The sequence below is a fragment of the Panthera leo genome, chromosome C1 (genome assembly GCF_018350215.1).
Source record: "Panthera leo isolate Ple1 chromosome C1, P.leo_Ple1_pat1.1, whole genome shotgun sequence".
Classification (NCBI taxonomy): domain Eukaryota; kingdom Metazoa; phylum Chordata; class Mammalia; order Carnivora; family Felidae; genus Panthera; species Panthera leo.
This window is the reverse complement of record NC_056686.1, coordinates 168,458,646-168,471,028: the sequence shown is the minus strand read 5'-3', so window position 1 is coordinate 168,471,028 and position 12,383 is coordinate 168,458,646. Positions and strand designations below refer to the sequence as shown.

The 12,383-nt window shown below is 35.5% G+C and overlaps 1 protein-coding gene across 1 annotated transcript in view; it reads left to right on the top strand.

Moving 5' to 3' along the window:
• Positions 1-12,383, top strand: part of CERKL (ceramide kinase like) — a 105,086-nt gene that overhangs the window by 25,793 nt on the left and 66,910 nt on the right. The gene's annotated exons all lie outside the window — the stretch shown is intronic.

Here is a 12,383-nt window from a genome sequence, read left to right as displayed (position 1 = left end):
TTTTCTTTAAAATTTTTACACTATCAGGTAACAATTTCTTACTTTTACCCTTCATTTTGTCTTTCTGTCATCATCCTGACTATATGGTAGAAAATATATTATGATGAAATGCATGGAGAAGAAATTCTTATAAAACTCCTTTTCAGTAGGAACACCTTTGCATTAAATACCATATATGTAGGACACCAAGGTCAAATATTGAGCTTATTTTCATATAGGACTCTGAATTAATTTAAAATTTTTCAGAAAAAAAATTAACCTCCAATTTTTACTCCAAAATAGCTTTAAGTTTTCTTTTTTTACTTCAAGTATAGGTAGAGGATCATATTTTGTGTGAATAGTAGCCTAAATGGTATTAACTGACCAGCATAATTTATAGAGTGTGTGTGTGTGTGTGTGTATGTGTATGTCTGTTTACTAACACTTACATTTGTTCTTTACATTTTGCCTAAATCCAACTGAAAGTAAATGAGGAAGTCAGAAAACTTGGCTACACTTCATAAGTAATTTCATTGTAATTTTTTTCTTGGTGAATCAATTCTCGCTGGGTTTACTTAGCCAGTTTTTGAATGCCGAAAACAAAACAGAATCCAAAGATGTTTGTCAATTATATGCTTTTAATGGTGGAAATGAAATAAAGGCCATATCCCTCATGTGCCTAGCATATTAAAAATAAACATGAACTTTGTCTTGAATGTAAAATTAGACTTTTTCAATAAAACCATGATAAGCTATATTAAAATTGTACATTACTTTCCTTTGTCTCCACTAAGTCTAGGTCTGCAAATCCTCCTCAAATGAATAAATATTTACAAATATTTTTAGAAAATCTCAAATTATGTCTATTTGTTTATTTACATATAATTGGCATGTAGCATATAAATTTCAGGTGTAGGACATAATGATTGGATATTTGTATATATTCTGAAATAACCACAGTAAGTTGACATCCATCTCCATACATAGTTACAAATTGTCCTCAGTGATGAGAACTTGCAAGATTTACTCTCAGCAACTTTCAAGTATGCAGTACAGTAATGCATAGACACCATGCTGTCCGTTAGGTCCCCAACACTTATTTATTTTGTAACTGGGAGTTTGTAACTTTTGACTACCTCCACCCATTTTGCCCACCCCCCACCTCTGGTAATGATCCGTCTGTTCCTTGTTATCTCTGAGCTCAGTTTTTCTGTTTGTTTGTTTTTGTTTGTTAAATTCCACATATAAGCGAGACTATGTGGTATTTCTTTTTTACATTTCCCTTCTTAGTACAGTGCCCCCAAGGTCCATCCATGTTACAATGGCAAGATTTCTTCTTCTTAAGGCTGAACAATATTCCACTGTGTGTGTGTATCACATTTTCTTTATATTCATCCACTGATGGACATTTAGGTTATTTCCATATCGTGGCTATTGTAAATGTGTACATTTTAAGTTTGCTTTTGTATGTTCAGTATATGTAGCTTGTGACAATTTCTCTCCCTTCCTCTCCCACGCACAGTGATTCCTTCACTGCAAGAGGGCCAACTCTGGCCCCAGGAAGATATACTGATAGTGACTTCAGATGTCCTGGAGGCTGATTAGGTGAATCTCTTCCAGTCTGTTTCTGGACAGTCAGGACTGTGGCACTCTGTTCCTGCACTGTCTTGGCTCCTCAGATGAAATTCTTACTTTCTGGTACTAGGACCAGTCCCTTCATCAAGGAAAAATTACTGCTTTGTCTCTCATGTAATGGTTCTTCCTACTCCCTTCCAACAACACAGGGGCTGCATGTGCTTAGTTCAGTATTCCTGGACTTTGAGTAGTTATTCTCAATATTTTCTTGTTATCTTGGGAGCAAATAATTACTGTCTTCAGGGTAAACCTGAATGGAATTGGTAATAAAAGTGGGCTTCTTAGTGTCTCTCAGTAGCAAAACCCATCAGATTATCTGGAGGGCTGTGTGATCTCTTTGTTGGGACTACCGTGAGGTAATGGGGGATCTGACTTGCACAGTAGGGCATTGATGGCTAGTAATGGCAGAGGTGAAAACAAAGTTGGTGTGACAATCTTTGAGGTCCTCAGAAGGAAAAAGCCTTTACCTGACAGAAAGCCCAGACCAGGCTATGTTAGACACTGGCGCTAGAGATCATCACTCTGGCTTAGATACATATAGTCCTGTTCCCACAGCCCAGCGAGTTCCAGGTTGTGAAAGATGAACTCCTTAACCTTTGTTCTCATAGAGACAGTGGTCCATGGAGACTGTTAAATTCATATTAGCATTTTAATATACACATAAAAGTGCCCAAAATATAGCAGGTGTTCAAATATATTGAAATAGTAAACTTTTGGGCTTACCCTAAAGAGTTACTAACTTTAGCTAACCCCTTCCCCATTACCATTTTGACCCATCAGTTAGTATGGTAAAAATATATAACTTAAGTTCTTAAAAGGCTTTGAAGGACCTTTGTGCTTTTGCCCTCTGGTGAGTTAGGAACTTCTGATATGTGATTGAATCTCAACTGTGTACTGGGCCATAGGAGCTCAGAAGGACTGGGAAATGAAGAATGTCTCTTAATGTGCTTTGACAGATGGTTAATGTTTGAAAATGGAGTCAAGAAGGCCTTTCATTTCCTGGGAAATAAAGGAGCAAAGGTTCAGAGGTCGAAATGCATACAGTGTGATTGAGATATGATCTGACTGATGGTAAAGACTGTCAATAACAAACTTCTATTGGAAGTCAAGCCTATGTCCTAAGCATAGCGCAAGGTACTGGGATACAGAGATTAGAGACCAGGAGGACGATGAAGATATTGTTAAAGTGAATTGCTGAGAGACTAGAGAAAGGAAGACCAATTGCCGTACTTCAGAGGTTCAAGGGGTATCTGCACAAAGGCCGTCTGGTGTGATGTATGTAAACTGTACATCATGGTATACATACCTGAACTGATAATGCCTGCCAAATGACTAGAGTATAAGGTTAAGGTGAATCAAGGCCATATTTTCTATTGGTGCCATTATCAGACACTTTCCTTTTTTTTTTTTTTTTTTTTTTTTTTTTTTTTTTTTTTTTTTTTTTTTTTACATTTTATTTATTTTTGATAGCACAAGTCGGGGAGGGGCAGAGGGAGACAGAGACACAGAATCCGAAGCAGGCTCCAGGCTCCGAGCTGTCAGCACAGAGCTCGAAGTGGGGCTCGAACTCACAAACCACGAGATCATGACCTGAGCCGAAGTTGGATGCTTAACTGACTGAGCCACCCAGGCACCCCAGACACTTTCCATTTTTAAATGCTTTTCGTAAGGAATTGAAATGGAAGTGAGCATATAAAATGCAGGCAGAGGCAAATATCTAAGTAGATCATCAAGTCAAGGATAAATTGTCCCAAAGGAAGTAGCACATTAGTGCTCTTGCTGAAGTGAAAATGACAAAACCCAATCACCTTGCATGATCAGGCCTGCTATAGAATGTGAATTTTGCTAGGTTTCAGATGTAATAGGGACTCAAGGCAGAATCTAAAAATAACCTAGTATCATTGTATTTGATTTAAGGTGGTTAAAGATGAAATGCATGAATCATGCCATCTCTAGGCTGCACTTTCTTAAGGTTAGGCCTATGTTCACAACACTATAGTGCAGGGGTTCTTGAGCTTTTCAGCCCTGGGGCCACTTTATAGTCTGAAATTATCAAAAACCACAAAGAGCTTTTGCTTAAAAATTATACCCCTTGGTACTTATGGTACTAGGACTTAGACATTTAAAAATATTCATTAAATATAATAGTAATAAATCCATTGCCTTTAAGATAAAATATTTTTGTTCAAAACAATTATTTTCTAAAGTTAAAAAATGCCAGTTTATTATGCCACTTTATTATCTTACATTTTTTTCAAATGACTTTACTAGAAGACCTAGCTTTTTAAAATAGGATGCTTAATATAAGACAGCTGAGTTTTAAAAATTGTGTCTGCATCCAATCTATTGTGAATATGTTGTTTTGATTAAAGTATATAAGGAAAATCCATTTTCATATAGATGTGTATTTGGAAGAGGAGAAGTATTTTAATCATGTTTTCGGATAATTGTGGCTATCCTTTGATATTACAACAAAACTCAAGTGCCAGTTTAGTAAGGCCAGTTATAATGTTGAATCTGAAAACACAGCAATATGGTTATGTAGTCTATTTGAAAATCTACTGGTTTGTCTTGCACTTTGAATAAATCTCTTACTCGTGCATGATTTTATAACATCCTGCATTGCATATTTGGAAAATTTGATGTACTGAGTTAAATAGAGCTTCTAAATGTTGACACATTATAATACCCAATATTTAAAAAATATCAGATACATTAATATGATCACCAGTCTCATGAAAAAATTTTTTAAGTATTGGGAAGCTGTCAAACTCATTGTGATGGATACAAGTTTTATAAAATTCTAATTTTTTACGCTAAAGCTTGAATTTTGTCATTGACAGTTTTAGTTGTTTTTCTTGAGCGACTGGCTCACTTTGCTCATTTTTCCAGGGAATGTTTGCCAAATACTCCTGTCTGAATACCATAGCTTGTCTGTCAGTGGATCTTTCAAGTAAAAATAGTCTTCCACAAAACCAGCTAGTTCAATTGCAACTTAAAAGTATGAGTGCTTTTCCTGGAGACAGTCATCACTTTCATTTGTAGCAGAAATGCTTTATGCATAGTTTCCATTTCATCTCACATAATATTTAAAGAAAAATGTAGTCCAGGGTGGAAATTTAAAAAAAATTAGATTGTTCCTACTTCATCAGGGATAGTTAAGTGAAATGGACCTTTTAATTTCTAAACTGTGAGTTTGGAGTGTGGTAAAGAATGCAACAATACTGGTAAAAGTGTCACTGCCTTGATGCACACATCACCACTTTTGCACTTGAAACATCAGTGCCAATGCCAACGCGGTGTAAAGGCAAATAACATGTTTAGAATTATCCTAAAGATCAGTTTGACCACGTAAAACCTCTGAGACTCTACATTGAGAACTGCTGCTGGGTGTTTTAACTATTTAAATGATTGACTTAATTTGTCAAGTTCTCCTGATTATCTGCTCTGTATAAAATAACAGTAAAAGTATAGTCTTACCGTCTATTAATAGAGATTTAGGGGAAAACTGATCTCTAAGAGCTCACTAAGATATTTAGAACATGAATAGGTTCTGACTCAAAAAAGTTTTAAAGCCGAAGATTGCCTATGATTGAAAGTTAACCTAAATTTTCAATTATACTGTTCTTTAACAATTTTATACGTTCATGATTAAAACATACTAAGTAATTTAAAACTTCTCACATCACTTAGCATCATAGGCATTAAATGTTGTTTGGAATAAGGAATTACATGTTGCCTATATGTCAAATCTGCAAACCAAAGACTGCTACTTACATTTTTTTGACTGGCTAGTTCATTTTGGACTTCTTGCAAAAATACCTAAATATCTCCAATTAGTCAAATTTTCAACTCTATCTAAGCTGTTTACACATGATAGAATAAGTGGGGAAAAAACAGGTAGAAAATGAACATTAATTTTCTATCTGATGTGATAAAAATGTGACTTTTGGATATTGGATTGGCATTTTCTCTACTTCTCTCTGTGAGAAGTTTAAAATTTCCTGTATAATTTTTTTTTTACTAGATAAGAATGCTATATCTTGTCACTCTTGATATGTGTATGTATTTAGAAACTTTTTCTGCTAACGAGTGCTGTGTCCTAATTCTTGAGGATAGTAATGCATTGTGAAGGTTTTTTCAGTAAATTATAGGAGCAGCCCTATTTGTTTAAACCCTGGTTTAACCTGATTATTAACAATTAAATTGTGTTTTCTTCTTACAATTAAAGTGTATTCAAATTTATTGGTCCCCTGCTTCACAGATTTATCTCAGTATGTGGTGTATTCAAACAGAATTTTGTATTTTTAATTAGGGGATTAGATAAGTAATTCTGAAGAGCCAAAAAAAATTGTTAGACATCACATTGCTTAACCATGTAATATACCATACGTGTTTGTCTGCACTGTGTTGTGGGAGCTGTGTATCGGGCAGGCCTGTTTTTCAGGCAGTATTTTAAAGAGTGGGCATGTGCAGAAACTGTGAGCACAATTAACGCCAAGCAGATAAATCCCGCTCTAATCCTGTTTATGGTCCGCATCAGACAGATGTGCCAAGATTGATTTAGACAAGCCCTGGGCTTACAGTAATATTTTTAAAAGCGCCATTCACTGTTCTATTTTTGTTAAACCTTTGTTAAATATTCTTAAGTGTTGTTGGTTTTACTCTTCTTTTAACCACTGTAACCTACTTTAAGTAGGTCCTGCTTTGCTCTCGTGGTGTGACAGGGTCACCTGCCAGGAGAGGTTATCTTTATTCCCTGTAATTAAATTGACTTTTCCCCCCAAGAAAATACAACAATAGGAAGTGGGTGCTGAATTAAATAAATAGCATGATATCCAATAGACATATACTTAAATCCCTTGCAAGAACAGATGGTCCCCAGTATCTCTGTAAGTAATGTGAGAGGACAGTTAATGTTCTGAAACAACTAGCTATAACCAATATGATACTAATGAACCAATAGATTTCAAATAATAAACCACATGCCACAAAGAAAAATTACATGTCATCTGTAAGGTTTACGTTTTCATAACCTGAAAAAAAGTATATGGAAGATTTCCATATTTTTATCTACTGTTATAAAATACTATTCTATGGATGAAGGTTTATTCCACATTTTTCACCAATAAAGATGTCTTTTAACATTAAGGTAAAATTAAAGTTGCATTTAAAATACATGCCCCAAAGTATTTTTTTTTAACTCCTCTTGTAACATACAGTTTGCCTGTGCTTGGTTGTATGTGAAAATGTGGGTTTTGCATACAATTATGAAAACATTTGCTTTTATTTGTGGAGGAAATTGGTTGTACTATAACAGAGGTGGCTAATATGGGGATCGAAGCAGCTATCTTGTGGATGAAAATTTAAGCAGATATATGACCGAAATTTTTTTCAGCATTTATAAATTTATAAATAGTTTAGATATACAAAGCAGTATTTTTTTAATCTGGAGAATAGAGTCTGAATCATTCTTAAGGTGCTACTACGAAGGGGTCCAGATAAATGGGCAATTTTATAGACCCAGAGCAATAGTATTTTCTCTCAGAATGGTTTTTTTCTCCTTAATCTAGTTTCTCATAAATGTGTGTGTATTCTAAGTATACCCCGAAGAGTAAGTGTTTTGGAGTGGGGATTGAGGAGACACAGTGACCTGAGAGTTTTCAGTTTATCCTATTAGATGATCTCTAGAACCGTCCTCCTTAACTGGGGGTGAGCCTCAGGGCTCTCCACCTGGAAACCTGAAGAACCTCCGGCCCTAGCTCTCTTTCAAGTCCGGGAAACCAGTGTCCTGCTGCTGTACCGAGCCAGCTGGTCCCCCGCTCATATCTTAAGAACTTCAAAAACAAAACAAAGGCCTAAAAAAGTACCACCCAATCTGATGTCTGGTTAAACAATAAACAGTTCCAGGCCTTTAAATAAAAACATCTTTAATTCAGGTTCACAGAATTCTAACAAGGTTTATTCCTGAAGACTATATTCAGAATGAAAAAACAGTTTTCTGTAAAACGAGTAATACTGTACACATCTTCAAATGTCAGGAAACAGTTCTATCCAAAATTAAGTGAAATCTGTGATTAGAAAACTGGGCAGATTGACTTATGTAAATGGTTACCATTGCAGAAATAAATAATAGATCAGGAATTCCATGTAGGAAATTGGTACCTGAGAGATTGATGTAGCTGCTGAGAAAAACAATGGCAAAGAACATCCATCTATCATGAAAAATTTAAGTGTTTTATTCACAGATCAATTATCCTTATTTTCCTATCAAATAAAAGGACAATGTTTGCTTTAAACCTGTAGGTCTTCCTCTTAGTCTCTTCTTTTGTCGCTTCAGCAAAGTAACCATTTGCATAAAACCCCCCAAATTTGAATCTGTGGGCAAATGTGGGAAAAGACCCTGGAAGCCTGAACAAAAAGAGTGGGAAATATGGCTCCGAGTTATAGGGATTCGGCATTGTATGTAAATGATGAATCACTAAATTCTACTCCAGAAACCAACTGTATGTTAGCTAACTAAAATTAAAATTAAAATTAAAAAAAAAAGCTAAAAGAATTCTTAGAATGTTCTCTGTAAGCTCCTTGTTGCTGTAATCTAACCTCACATTTCCCTCGTGGTCACCTCAGTCTGATGTAGTACTACTCTGTTAAGGGACACATTTGTTGTCTTGCTGTTAGAGACACAACGGCTGTTCGCCTAGTGTTTTAAGTTTGACTAGACTTAAAAACCCATCTAAGGGGCGTCTGGGTGGCTCAATTGGTTAAGCGTCTGACTTTGGCTCAGGTCGTGATGTCACAGTTCGTGAGTTCAAGCCCCACATCGGGTTCTGTTGCTGATGGCTTGGAGCCTGGAACCTGCTTCAGATTCTGTGTCTCCCTCTCTCTCTGTCCCTCCCTTGCTTGCGTTTGTGTGTGTGCTCTCTCTCTTTCAAAAATAAATATTAAAATAATAATAATAATAATAACCGATCCAGAAGGTCAGATGGGAGTGCGTTTACCTGAAGAAGCTCTTTAGGTCAGCCCAACATTGTTACAAAGTTGTAAAGACCAGCTAAAGTGCTTGGATTAAAATCTTGGGTCTGTCCCTACCAGATGTATGACCATGGACAAGTTACACACACTCTGTCCTGAATTTCTTCTCATTTAGGAAACAGCATCTGCCTCTTAGGGTTGCTGTGAGGAGTAAATGAGATAATAATACATGTAAAGCGTTTAGGGCAATGTCTGGCATACAGCACATGCTCATTAAATATTAGCTACTCTTTTTAGGGAATGGAATTTTAAAAATTAAACAATATCAGGAGCTATTTTAGGATGAGCAAAAGAAACAATCTTTTTCAATTGATTATAGAATATTCTCATTGTAGAAAAATTAGAAATTCATATATGCAAACAAAATCACAATCTGACTACCCTTCCAAGTTTTCATATGCATTTTCATATAAATGTGCATATGAAAATATATTACACGTACACAATGTATTCAGTAAACATACAAAACAATAATAGAAATGTGCTACTTTAGACCCTTTTCTCGTCGGATTTCTACATTTCAATGGCTGAATAGCATTTTGTTATATGAGATATACTTTATAGAACCAATACTCTGTTACTCATTTAGATTATTTCTAAGTTTCACTCCAATAATGCTTGGGTAAACATTCTTCTAGTTAAATTGTGCATATTATCTATTCCCTTAGGGTAAATTCCTGGAAGTAAATTGCTGGATCAAACATATGCATACTTTAAAGCATTTTTCCTTTTCTTCAGTTTTAAAAATTGTAAATTCAATGCTGATTATAGAAAGGGAAATTATGGAGGTTTATAGGAAACAATTAATCTCCTATTCCCTCATATTTCTCTTTAATAGGTGACCAGTATTAAATTCGTTGTGTGTTTTCTACTTGAGTTTCTTTTTTCTTTTTAATGAAATTGAGCTTAAATCCCCCAGATTACTTTGTGACTTGCTTTTATTCTACTTATTCATACCTCTTAACATGAATGTCCTAGAGTTCTAACTTGCTCATTTATGGGCTGCAGAAAACTATGGTTGAACCATTCTCCTATTGAAGAACTTGAGCATTGCTTTAAATATTTCTGCTACTCTACATACTGCTGCAATTAACATTTTGAAATCTTTTGATACATATTCCCAACTTGTTCTCCAGCAGCTACCATTTTTGCATTCCCACCAGCACTGGGATTGGTTCCCTTTACGCGCACCATCGTTGAGCATTATTTTTGATCTTGTGCCAATCTAAAAGGCAAAAAATGGTATCTTGTTGTTTTAATTTGCATTTCTTTGATTACTAATTAGATTGAACTTTCTCATATGTCTATTGGTCAATTTGCATTTCTTCTTTTGTGAAATGCCTGCTTGGGTCTTTTATGTACTTTGCCACTAAAGTGTTTCGTTCCTTGATTAAATAGATCATTTAATTGTCATGTGTTGCCGATATTTCTGCCTGGTTGGCTTTTGCTTGTGACATCTATTTATGGTTCTTCAGGCCTTTATAAGCAATTGAATAATTTCCTTTCTTTCTTAATTGAAGTATAATTAACATATAGTGTTATATTAGTTTCAGGTGGGCATTGAATAATTTTTATGTTACATATTTCAGTCTCTGTATATCTACCTTTACTGTCACTCTTAAGGCTTTACTAATGATTATATGAAATTCTTTCTATTCTAGAAATACTGATATATATTATGAAATAAGGCTCTATTTTTTTCCTTTTTCAAAAGATTAATCCGCTCTAAATCACCTTTTACTGAATATTTCCTACTGAGCTTAGATACCACCATTATCATATTAGTGATTTTTAAGCGTATACAAATCTCTTTGAACCATTCTCTTATCTATTCCTATATTTTAATTGTTATAGCTTTACAAAATACTAATATCCAATCAGGCATATACTCTGCGTCCCTCGTTGCTGTACTTCTAAAACATTTTATTCATTAATGTAATACATTTATTTCAAGAAAATTTGCAAATCATTTGATTAAGTTCCTTGCCCCCTTACATCAAAGAAAATACCATTGAGATTTTGATTGGAATAGCATTATCAGTAGTTATTTAATAATGAGGCATGGAAAAAATGTAATCTTGGAGCTTAATACATTTCCACTTATTTAGCATTTTCCCTCCATACAAGTCCAAGATCATTTTGCTAAATTTATTCCTAGGTATAATATGCTAATTGGCATGGGATATCTTTAACCCCATTATGTCTCCTTCCTGGCTATTGGTATATTTGTAACCTGTTTCCTTACTGGGTATTTTTTATTAGTTCTAGTGATTTTAAAGGTATTCTTTTGGATTTTACAAACATACTGTGATATCATCTATCAATAGTTATGATTTTAGCCCTCCTCCTGCCCCTTCTGCCACTTAATTGCCTTTTATTTCATTTTTCTTTCATACACTATCAGCCAGAATGTCCAGAATAATTTGAAATAGTAAAAGTGGCAATAGGTATTCTTGTACTGTTTCCAGAAATTCTTCTGGCTTTTCCTACTAAGTTTGATCTTGGATGTTGCTGTAGGATCTTTAAATTTTCAATTTATAAGAGGTTTTAAATTAGAATAGCCATTGAATTGTTCACTGCCAAAGTAAAGCACACACATGATAAAGAATTCAGATTATAATACAGGGCTTCGAGTGAAAAGGGGAGTTGATTTCATCCTTTGCATTTTTTTTTCTTTCCCTCAGTGGTTCTTTGTTTCCTTTCATCCTTCTTCAGAGCTCTTGTGTGCTATACGACATAAAAAAATTAAATTTGTATGAGAGAGGAGGGCATAATCAATATCTTAAGATTAGTCTGGAAGAAGCACCTTTAACAAGCCTGCTATCTCTCATCCTTGAAGGTATGAAGTGTTCTTGAAGTGCTCTAGAGACCCCGGCCATGTGCCTCTGGGTGACAATAATAGAAGTGCGCTGTACTTGAAGCCTGAGCTTTCCAAGGAGATGACAGGCCCCTAAAACTGACTTTGGGTTCACCTTATCCCACCACCATAAACACTGAGAAAAGGGCTTTTTTTTTTTTTTTTCCATGGTATGTGTGCTTTGTGAACAACTGGACATAGTTTGCAGAATGGTTGGGAGAGGCCCAAACAGTCACTGAGAAAGCTGGGAAGCAACTTCTTACTGTACCTGGAAGTCCTTGCTCCAATCTGAGTGTATTGTGCCTGCTCAAGGGCCAAGGAAGCCGAGAGAGGGGACCTCTGATTTGTGGGGCTGGTTACACTGGTAGTAGTTCTGCATCTGTTTCTATTGGCTTTTTTCCCTCTTATTATGGGTCATGTTTTGTTGCTGTTTTACATGCATTGTGATTTTTGGTTGAATGAGAGATACTGTGAATTTTGCCATGTAAAGTTGGTAAACATTTTTTATCCTTGTATTCTTGAACTTTATTATAGGATGTAATTGAATTACTAGGAGACAGTTTAATCCTTTTGAGGCTTGCTTTTAAACTCATGGTGGTCATGTCTGTGCGATCTCTGAGCATTGTTCTGTCTCATCCTTTGGGTCTCTCTCTCCCTGGCCTTGCACGTATGTCTTTCATACTCAGCTGAAGATTCAAGGGGGCCCTCTGCAAATCTACAGAATTCCCACTTCTCTGCATCTTCCTTCTCTACAGTAATTTGCCTAGTGAACTCAGTCCTTGTGGCTTTTCTGGACTCTTACTTCCTGCTTCACCCAGTAAGACAACCAGGTTCCACCAGGGCTCCCAACTTGCACTGTGGCCTGGAAACCCTCCCC